The sequence below is a fragment of the Pelobates fuscus genome, chromosome 2 (assembly GCF_036172605.1).
Source record: "Pelobates fuscus isolate aPelFus1 chromosome 2, aPelFus1.pri, whole genome shotgun sequence".
NCBI classification, from domain to species: Eukaryota; Metazoa; Chordata; class Amphibia; order Anura; family Pelobatidae; genus Pelobates; species Pelobates fuscus.
In genome coordinates, this window is record NC_086318.1 from 158,284,460 (window position 1) to 158,296,850 (window position 12,391).

Genomic DNA, 12,391 nt, shown 5'->3' on the forward strand with positions numbered 1-12,391 from the left:
TCTGTGAACTTTACGTGTGCCCTAGGCTTTATACTTGTGGGAGAAGATATAATATCCTGCACAGCAACGGGAACCTGGAGCTCAGTAAAACCTCAGTGTAACGGTAATGACCCCAAGAATAAAGCTGAGTGATCGTTTGTTGGGAGGGTTAAATATCTTCATGCGATTCTGTCAGTAGAACGTGGCCTCAGGTTGTGACCTTCCCGATGCCGTTTCAGCTTCTTCTTGCGGTGAGCGGAGCCTTGCCCCTACGAGGTGACTGCCGCATAAGAGACCGGCGTGGACCCCCGGGGGGTAAATGATGCAGTCTTGCCCGGTGTCCAGGTGTGGGTAGCCGGGTTGTTATCGGCCGTTCCTTCCCGGGTGTGGGTTACATGAGATAGTCCCAAAGCCTGCAATAAGGCCTGGGCTTCCTGTGGGTCTCGGATGGTGTGTGTGGTCGTCCCCTGTGAGACCGCTAGCTCCCTGGAGGAACGCCAGCGGTATTCGATGCTGTGGAGTCGGAGCACCGAGGTGAACGGTTTGAGTGTTCTGCGCCAGGCTAGGGTTCCTCCGGACAGGTCTGTGAAAAACGTGAGATCCATGGACTCAAAGCGGAGGGGTGTTCTTCCCCGTAAGGCTGCCAGGATCGCCGCTTTGTCTTTCACGTTGTGGAGGGTAAGGATTACGTCCCTTGTGGCCTGCGGTGGAGCGGTGACTGGTTTGGGGACCCTGAAGATTCCCTCTGGGGTAGGAGTCATGGCCTGTCTGTTTTGTAAGATTATTGGCAAAGGCGCCCCACGACTTTTGGTAACTCGTTTTCTGGGATTTCTTCAGGGATTCCCCTGATTTTAATATTGTTTTGCCGTCTATAATCCTCTTGTGCTGCAAGGCGACGTTCATATTGTTGGCTCTGCTGTTGTAGTTCCATTACGGATTGTTGTAGGCCAGTTAAGTCTTGGGCCTGGGCCTGTGAGGCTCCTTCTAAATTAATGATGCGGCCCGACAGGCCTTGTATATCTGCGCGGAGCGCTGTGACATCCTCGTGGATGTGTTTTTGTAGGTCTGCGAGTAATGTTTTGAGGACCGCTGTGGTTACAGGTTCCGAGTCTGTCCCGGTTCCATGCTGCTTCGTCTTTGGTTTGGGGTTTAGAATCGGCCCGCAGTCTTCTTCCATATCGTCGGAGTGCTCCTCGGAGAAGTCCGAGCACCCGCCATGCAGCGCCGCCATGTTTGTTTCCCCGTCGCCACGGGTTTGTCTCCACATCTCCCCTATCGTGAGCCCCAAGGTGGGCTTGTGTGGGATCATTTTCTTCCCCTTTTTCCCCATATCGAGTCGGGGTAATGTCGTTTGGTCTGGGTGAGAGGGGAGCGATTTTATGAGGTTTAATCGTCGTTTTGGGCATGGAGCTCGTAAAATTCACTTTTAATTCACTTATAATTCTCACATTAATGAATGACACAAAAATTTATGGACTAAAAACCATGACACTTTATAAAGGGCTTAATATTTTTTTTTTAATAAACCAATAACTATGATAGCTGCAACCATACTCAATAGACAACACTTTTTAGCCAGTCAGTTATAAATAATGACCAATTTAATATCAAACCAGCCAGATTCACCCTCTAACATGCTAACCAAGAAGATGATTTTGCACCCTCTGGAAAAAAAATACCACAACATTAATAAAAAAAAAACATAAAGCAACTAAAGACAATGACTTCACCTCTGATGACTGCACAGCCCTAATGCAATTCACCCTTTAGAAACTCACATTATCCCTCCACAATTTGCCTTAAGACCTCACTAATCAATCCTTGTCCTTGGTACCTGCCATTTGCTAATTCTTCATTAAATGTGCCCAGAGATAAGTAATTTACACAGAGAAAATGGCACTGCCCATTCACAGGTAGTTAACTCTCTAATGGTTAGACTTCAGTAACCCAGCTTATGATGCCCAAGGCATAGTGCCTGAGGCATTCCAAATAGTATGTAGCACAGGAAGAGTTACAAATGCTTTATACAGGCAATGAGTCATATAAAATAGATAGGATTCAAAATGTGTACTGTAAATGTGCCTGCTATACTGCAGCATAACAAATAAGTCCTAAACTCATAGTCATAGTATAAGAACGCAACGAATAGCAGTCATACCGCAGCTGTTACTAGTTTACACAGACCAGTTTACTGTTTTAGTGAACTGGACTTTGTTAACCTCCCAACAGAGCCGTAGTCCACTCATGCAGGGACCACGGCTCAGCCTTATCTCCTCAGAGGATAGAAAGCTCAGGCCAAGTTGTGCATTAGAAGTAAGATGATGACAATAGAACTGGTGGCCTTTCATGCTGAAACACTGTACAGACAATGCTTTTACCATAAACACTTCAGCTAGCTGAAGTGGTTATGGTTTTTAGTGTAACCCCTTAACTATGATATCCTTGAATATTTTGTTTTTACAAAATACCAAACCTTTCATAAATAATCTCTACCAAGTATGAGACATTTGATATTTCATGTCCGATGTATTCAGTAAGAGGTACACAATATGTGTTATGGTTATGTAAAATTGCCATAGTATATCATACCATGTCCCTATTTAGGAGAGATAGCCCCTATTTTGTATTCTAAAATCCCTCTGTTCTAGGAGCTCCATACTGTTTTTGTGTCTGAGCATATGACAGCATCACAGCATTAATACTCACAGTAATGTGTCTTTAAACTACAATAAATGTGTTTAACCCCCTAAAGGACACAACATCAGAAATAAAAAGGAATCATGACGGATCATTTCTGTCACATGTCCTTAAGAGGTTAAAATCAGTCTACATTAGTGTAAATACATTACATTGTTCTTGTTCTAAATTACATTTTAGTTGTTATTAGTAAGGCACCTTATAATTTCTGAGAACAGCCTTGCGCCCTAGCCACCCCCCCAATCGCACTAAAATTAGCGTCCCTTTTTGTCCATTTGAAATATTGGGAGCTATGGTACATTGTCTGCTCTTTTTTTATGGAAATGCAATGTTCTTTCTTTCTCTTCTTAAATAATAGTGTATGTGTTCTGCCTTAGACTTGAAGTGAAGTTTTGGATGTGGAGTGTAGTGGTTTGTAAGTAAAAAGCATGGCTCGGAGTAGGCATTAATTCTTCACACATTGTGATTTTGTACCCTATGGCAATGTAACACTCTTCTTGTTTTACCAGAATATATTACAGAGTCTGGTGTGCGCATCGTCAATATGAATGTAATTTGTAAAAGGTGCTGTTATATATAATCTCTAAACACACAAAGCTGTCATGAGCCATTTGGTCTTCCTCTGTAAGAAAAAAATGAGAAATGATACAAATCATGAATTAAACATTGCTGTCTTTGAAATATGATTCCAGATTCCTGCCACCCGTCCTTCCAATATTGAGAGCAGCGTTACAATCTTTGGATACTCGTGAAAAAAAATCCAAATCTTGAAGCATTATTCTGTCATCACCCATGTGTGGCTAACATCAAGAAAGTTCATGTGTGGCAGTTTCCTTTAATTCCACATACACTAGACATATCCGGTTATTGGATGTAAATAAGGGGCATATAGCTAGATACAGGTGATATCCTAGTAATCAAACTGTAATGTTATCACATTTAAAGCCTCTAAATAGTTCATGTATTTAAATATATATATATCAATTGATTATAGGTATACCTTTATTGAAGTTGTGTCTAACACTGAATACAAATATTATAATGTTTCATAATTCGATAATCCATAATTGCTGCTACTAATCGGATAACCTCAAACAATAAGCATATTTCACTCCATATAAATCTTTTCATTTTTTTTTTGTTTGCATTCATTTTGTATGGAAACTTTATTTTTGTCAAAATCGTAACAAAATCTTTTACATTTCCCAAATTGGATCACATCACCAGAACATACATTAAATTACTACAGAAATTGTGCACAATGCATTGCTACCATACATTATATTGTTGATATCAATGGAAATGATTTTTTTTGTAAATTGTATAGTTAAACGGTTACTGCTAGCACCATGACCACTTCATTCATTTTAAGTGGCCATGGTGCCTGTAGTCTCTATGTACAGCGTTTCACGTTGAGTTGTCCCTTATCTCCTGTGAGGGTTTGAAAGGTGAGTTTTACTTACCTTTCTCCCTTCCCCATGATGGTCTTGCCACAATCCCTCCGCCCCTGGCTGAGATCATTAGAATTTATGATCTCAGCCAATTTAATGATTTTCCATAGGAAAGCAATAGCAGGCTAGTGCGCATGTGGGTCAAATCACCACTCTGCACCAATCAATGCTTCTAGTAGCAGTATTTGATTGAGAACCAAGTCTGACTGGGTTCTCATAAAGTGAAGGGCCTGTAGTATCTGTCAGGAAGACAGCCACTAGAGGTGTGTTAACCCTGTAATCATGACATTGCCATGTCTACTAAATGGCAATGCTTTATATTGCAGGGTTAAAACTAAAGGCCCACTGCCCCTAGACCACATCAATAGGTGAAGTGTTCGGGGTGCATTTAGAGGTCCTTTAAGAAGGTAAATGGTTAAATGAACAAATAAAAACAGGATGCAAATGTTCTTTTACCAATATTCAAGCAATATAAACAACAAATACCACCATACAGCTGAAATTGCAGTGAACAACACTTCACTCCTTACACATGCAAATAACTTATTCCATGAGAGTACTATGTAGGATAGTTCCAACAAGAGAATGACAGCATTGTAACGGAAATTTGTTTGGCTGCATTTGACATCAGAAAACCATGGTAGGGAGGGGGCAAAAACACAAAGCTTATACAAAGATTCATTAAAATGTGAGAAAGCAATAATAAATCTAAAATAAATGTATCTAGCAGGCTTGATATTGATGAAACTATACCAATATATAATAAAATGGCATTCCTTTTAAAGTGACGCTAAAGGCCCTCTAACAACTTAATTTTATTGAAGTTGTTATAGTGTCTGCAGTCCTGCCTGCCCCCTCCTACCCCACAAACCCTTTAGTTCACTAATTAGAGAGTTTCTTTAGATTACTTCATGCCTGAGAATTGATACAAGTTTGTTGGGTGTTGTCTACCTTGGTTTGGATTCACTCTGGGTGGTATTTTGGCATCTCATTGCTCTATATTAAATGCAGGCCTCCTAACTGTCCTGATATTTGCGGTACAGTCCCTATTTTTCTGTCCTGCCCACTGTCCTTGAACACCAGGAAACTGTCTGCTTGCAGCAAAAAGTGAGCGCATCATTAGACGCACTCACACTGTGTGGTGGGCATTAAACCGATGCAGAGATCACTTTATTACCACTCTCTGCATGGTCCTTGGGACCGACCTAGAGGAAGTATGTGAACCAGGCATGATTGACACATGCAGTGTTACTGGCAAACCCATAATGGGGATGCCCCCTGTAGCCCCAAACTCATACCACCCAAGGGGGGAGTATGGACCAACCACAACAGTCTCAGTAGCCATGAGATCCCAAGTTGATATGAAAGGAGAAGCTTCACTTACATGTCTATATGTATTCAAGTTTGTAGTCACAAGAATGTTTTGGAAATCATTAAATACAATAATACATAGAGACAAAATGATGCTGGTGGTTTTGATGGATGTTTTGAAATGCCACAAGGCCTACTTTGATCTACAGATGTTGGTGGTGGGTAGGGTTATGGGGTTGACGTTTTGAATGTGGGTCTCTACAGGTAGTGAAGCAATTTAGGTATGGAGTGTGGATAATATGTGACAAGGACATATGGCTGTAAGTAGTCACTATGGCTGTGAGAGTGAGGAAGTTGCAGTTTAAATAATTTCAAGAAGACTTTACAGAAGACTTCAGTAAGCTGGATTAAAAATGGGAAGTTGGGTTGTTATATATATATATTATGATACCTTGGCCAATCAAAACTCCTTACTTTTGACCACGGAATTACCCAAACTCCCCAATGACGTTCTGTTATGGAAAAACCCCAAAACTTCAGCAATTATATTTTAAAAGTTTCAGAAAAAGAACTCCTCATTGTCATATTTTATCTTGCAATCATATAAGTATATTTTTCAAAATTATTTTACCCATAAAACAAAAATTTCCCATTTTGTGACATGGTTCTTGGCAATATCTTAGAAAATCCCCAGGTTCTTTGTTTCTTCTGGATCTTCCACTGACCTTGATTAGCTATGCTTTTCAAAATATGTTTCACATGATTTAAATGAATGCAGAACTTAGACATGAAACTTATATATAAGAAATGGCAGGTGTTTACATTCAGTCTTATTGATTATTTAGTGGTAAACCTTTGGACTACCCGTATTTTTCGCTCCATAAGACGCACCACACCATAAGACGAACCTAGTTTTTAGAGGAAGAAAACCAGAAAAAAAAATATTCTTACCCCCCTCCCATAGAGTGTTCTCACCCCCCCCCTCCCATAGAGTGTTCTCACCCCTCCCATAGTCTTCTCCCCCCCATAGTCTTCTCCCACCCCCTCCCATAGTCTTCTCCTACCCCCTCCCATAGTCTTCTCCTCCCCCTCCCATAGTCTTCTCCTCCCCCTCCCATAGTCTTCTCCTCCCCCTCCCATAGTCTTTTCCTCCCCTCCCATAGTCTTTTCCTCCCCTCCAATAGTCTTTTCCACACCCCTCCTATAGTCTTTTCCTCCCCTCCCATAGTCTTCTCCCCCCCCTCCCATTGTCCCATAATTACTTACCTGTCTTGTAGCGTGGGCCGGCTTAACAGCGTGCACCGCGGTACAGGAACTTCAATTTCAGGTTCTGGTTTCCGGCGCGACTGAAATGAAGTGCGCACTCAGTGTGCGCACTTCCTTTCAGTCCCGCCGGAAACCGGAACCTGAAATTGAAGTTTCTGTACCGCGGTGCGCGCTGTTAAGCCGGCCCACGCTACAAGACAGGTAAGTAAAGCTTCACATTCGCTCCATAAGACGCACAGACATTTCCCCTCACTTTTGAGGGGGAAAAAAGTGCGTCTTATGGAGCGAAAAATACAGTACATCAAGCATGTCAAACTCAAAGGCTAGCACAGAGACGCAGGTTTGTTTTGAAAAGTACAGTATAAAAAAAAAAACAGCATCCCCCTCTACTGAACCCTAGACCCCCTCTAATAAAACCCCAGTCCCCGCTCTATACTAAATCCCAGTACCCCCTCTATACTAATTCCCAGTACCCCCCTCTATACTAAATCCTAGTAGTCATCCACTCTACTAAATCCCAGCACCCCCCTCTACTAAACCGGCCCTTGTTTAAAACAAAAAACAAAACAATATTAGCCAACCAGCAGACTCCACTCACATTTCCGCTACCAGTATACGACTCTGGAATCCAGCCTCTGGTATACCCCCAATGGCGCCGTCTGCACCCTGTTCCAAAGCAGATCCTCTCGTTACTCCTTGAAACCCTGTGAAGGTGGAGCACGTCTGAATGTGACATGGCGTTGTGTGCCTCTGTGCACCTCCAGGTCCTCCACTGTCCAGCCACGACCATCGCAACACTGACCAACACACACTCACTGACAGACACACACACAAACACTCACTAACAGACACACTCACTCTCTGACAGACACACACACTCACTGACTGACAGACACACGCACACACTGACAGACACACTCACTGACAGACACATAAAGACACACTCACTGACAGACACACACCGGCTCTCTGACAGACACACACACTGAAAGACACACATTCACTGACAGACACACACACTGAAAGACACACAGACACACACTCACTGACAGACACACACACACACACTGACAGACACACACACATTCTTGCACACACTAACATAATTTTATTTATTGTTCCCTACCTTTGGGAGATAGTGTAGGGCCTCTCCTACCTGCTACTCACTGCTGCCTTACGCATGCTGTTTAGTGATGCCGGGGAGCAGTGCGGAGCTCCCTCATGCCGCCACCTTCCTCTCCTCCCCGGCCCGTACCACGTACATTTTAGCAGAGTAGGTACCTGCAATGTGGGGAGGTGCCTATTCTGCCTTAGTGAGCATGGCAAACTCGCAGCTCGATGGGCCGCAAACATATTTATTGTGGGCTGCATGCGGCCCGCAGGCCGTGAGTTTGACATGCTTGGACTACAGTTTAGATTTAGAGCATAAAGTGTAGGCTGAGAATCATAGAGTATTTAGACCTCAATTTAATATTGTTGGATTAGCTTTTCTAATGAAACTGACTTTAAAAAAAAAAGTTAAAATATCAAAAAAGAAAAAATTTAAATAATTTTCAAAATTTTAAATCCTTTTAATAGTGCATCCAAAATATTTAATTAATTTGAAAAGCTATGTAAAAATATTAAATCGATGCCTTAATCAATAAGAGCAGTTTATGGTAAGATGCTAGTACACTGCCAGGATTATTTACTAAAGTGAATTTCAAATTTAAGGTCACAGTAGCCAATCTGAAAGCATAGCTGGCTAATCTAGATACATTTTACAGTTCACTAATTTTGGCCTTAAATTTGAAATTTGCTTTGAATTCTCACTTTAGTCAATAACCCTGTGTGTATTATCAGGAATATTAACATTTACATTAACATTAAACTATGTAGGGATAATTGTGGGGAAAAATAATAAAAATAATATTTTGTGAAAATTGTAAAAAATTATAAAAATGTATAATTGTATTAAAAATTCACACTTTTGTGTACACAAGAAATTGTAGCAAATCTGTGTGACGATACTTCATTTCAGTTTTGAGTTTCATGAAAAAACTCTCTTTATGTGTTTATGTAAAGTAAAGGATTTTTTTTTCAATAAATATCTGACTATGGTGGACTTTGCTATTTGGACATTAATTGTGAAATGTAGTTGCCTATATGCCATAATTCACTTTTTGGTAAACCCGTCTCGTGGTCTATAATTGGTCTATAGTTATTTAAACCTTTGCTTGTGTTTTTTTGACCCTTTGATTGTTCGAAATAATTGACAACCAATCCACAGAAGCTTGTGTTTGATGTCACTCGCTGTCTTCATCAATCCGAGGGTTCTTGCTGTAGGTGTAAGTCATTTGTCATCTGCCATCACTTCTTGTTTAATGGGTCCTTTGCATTAAAGGCCAGTGTGTGTTTTTATTTGAGCAAGAAATGTTAATTCATATGACACGCATAAGTACATTTCAACAGACACTGACATACACACACACACTGTAGTTTACACTGGCATATTGAGTCTGTTGCACTGCATACTAATGCACGCGCTGGTGTGTACGCTGAGTGACAAGCACTCAGAGACTAATACTATTCAGCATGCAGTACGGATGTTCTTGGAATGAAATGCTTGTTGTTAGCCTGGCTCTCCCTCTGTACCCAGCTGCATCCAAAAAATGTTCCAACTGGAAAATATGAGACATGAGGACCCCTCCCAATTTTATGTCAGCATTACCATCTCATCCCTGAAAACAACGATGTTAACTCAATAACACATCACAGTATTTGTTTAGCCCTCTTGTTATAACCAAACACAATACAGACTGTGCTATTTGTCACTGCTAACTATTGATACTTGTTTTCCCAGTGAGATTAATTTCACAGAGACTTACACATTCCTCAGGTATTAGGTAGAGCTAGCTTGTGGAATGGAGGTTGCGATTTACAGTGGGGCCTTAGCTCTGCCCAATGTGGGCACATGGCTTTCATAGTTTTCCCAGAGTCAGCTTCATATTGTGTTTTCATGTCATATGGAAATCATTATGAGGCCTAGAGAACAGTTTCCTCCAGCCAGCTCTAGAGTCACAACATACGGTACTTTTTCATCTCTGAATTTATACACAGAATAAGGATCAGCTAGCTAATGTGTGTATTTCTGTATAGCATGTGTCAGCTTGCGTGTGAAATTCTCTATATTGTGCCATTAAGGCAAATGTGTATTTTTTTAAGCTTGTTTTGTTTTTCATTTTTTTGGGGGGACAAATATTCAGCATAAATGAATTAACTGAGCGAAACGCTCCTAGAAGTACTGTCCTTTTTCTTCATAAAAAATTCTCTTTTCCGAAGTGTCATTCTTTCTTCTAATCTGCTGGCAACTTCTGCTCCTCTAAAGTGTTTGAGGTGTGCTGATGCCAGCCCTAGGTGTTCTCCATGATTAATAGCTACAACGTAGATAGACACTAAAAGCCACCTTAGAGGCCTCTGAGGCTCAGAGGTGGCATCTATTCCATACACACAGGGCCGGTGCAAGGATTTTTAACTATACAGACGAAGATGCATTTTGCCGCCCCTCCACCCCCCTTCAAAAATAATTTAAATGCATCTTCACCTGTGTGTCTTGTTGTGACCCCCCCTCCCCCCCTTTGAATTTCTTAACCTTTTGTGCTCTAGTGTATTTTATTCCCCCTTTAGTGTGTCTTACACCCCCTTTGTATGTATCTTACTTACCCCCAGGCCCTTTGTGTGTCTCTTCCCTCTAGCCCCTTGCTGGGTCTATTTCTTACCCCAGTCCCTCTGTGTGGCTCTTTTCCCCTCAGTCCGTTTTGTGTGTCCCTCCCCTCCAGATCCCTTTGTGTGTCTTTCCTTCCAAGCCACAGGCACACAGGCATTGTTTTCAGGCACACAGTCATAAAAGGCACACAATCAAGTCATACTGGTACACTGTCATACAAACACAGACATAATCATACAGAGACATACAGTCAGAGACATACCGACACAGTCACACAGAGACATACAGGCAGAGACATATACGCATACAGAGACATACATGCATACAGAGACATGCAGGCATACAGAGACATACATGCATATAGAGGCATACCGTCATGACATACATACATACAGAGACATACATACATGCATACAGAGACATATATGCATACGGAGACATACATACATTCATACAGAGACATACATACATACGGAGACATACATGCATACGGAGATATACATACATGCATACAGATACATACATACACATACATATAGAGGCATACCATCATACAGACACATACATACATACAGAGACATACATACATGCAGATACATACATGCATACATTCATACAGAGACATGCATACATACAGACATACAAAGACATACATACATACAGAGACATACATATACAGAGGCATACCGTCATACAAGCACATACATACAGGCATACAGAAACATACATACAGAGACATAAAGGCATACCATCATACAGACACATACATACATACAGAGACATACATGCATTCATACAGCGATATACATACATACAGAGATATCTGAAACTGATTTAGTAGCCTTAGGGACAGCACAGCTGATCTGCCAGCCGTCAAGCTAATAGCATACAGTGCTCCTTATGACAAAACGCTCTACATTAGGTTTATATACGTTTTTATCTCACTCTATTGACTAGCCACTATATTTACATTCAAGATATCCAGCTGGTAGAATTAGGGGACTGCCTGATTACCTCGTATTGTTTAGGTTTTGCCTTAGATCCATATACCTTTTATTCCTCTGTAACATCAACCTCTTACCTTACATTTGGACAAGCACCTTAGCCAATCTCTCCCATTTTATCATTCTTTTCTGTTTTTTGGTTCAATAGAAGCCCATTAATCGAAGGTCTATCCAGACCAGATATCCTCACAGCTTATTTGAAAATGGACTAATATAATAACGGTTTGTAATTGAGAGACTTTATGCCATTACAGACTAATACCATTAGTACTATACTGCCATTTATTGACGGATAACAGTGTTTCTGGGTAATACATTTTAGGCAAATAAATATAGCCTGTTGGTTTACCTTTTAGATATATAGTCATCCTACCGTCACTATATGGTATGTACTATAGTATCTCTTCCTCATTAATTGTTATATGTTGTCTTTTTTGTCACAGCCTATTTACCATTTTTTTTTACCCCAATGGGGATCTCTCCTCAGGAGATTTTCCCCATTTTCTTTCTTTTCGAGCACAAACACAATCCTGGAAGTGTAACCACTACAGCGTTCTCAAGTGGTCCTGATGCTTGGAATGTTTCTTTAAACTAAGCAAGTATGATGTCATTATATATATTTATATATTACATTTGTGACTGCTATTATATATATATATATTTTTTTTTATTTGTATTTTCTCAAAAATATATGTAAGCGATATGTGTTTTTGGTGTGTTCCTGTGCCAGTCATTTAATTTATATAATACAGTAAAAGTGTAAAAGTATAATAAATTAAATGTGTAAATCTATATCAGCTTCCATGAGTGTAAGTTTCCCAGAGACATATAATAACACCAGATGTTCAGTCTGGACTATAACAGGTCTCATCAGTGAGGTATAGCTGGTATACCTGCAGATACAGGGTGCAAGGAACCCATGTTTGGTTTATACTTCCCAAAAAGAAGTAAACTTGTCTGGCATTTGTGGTGTCACT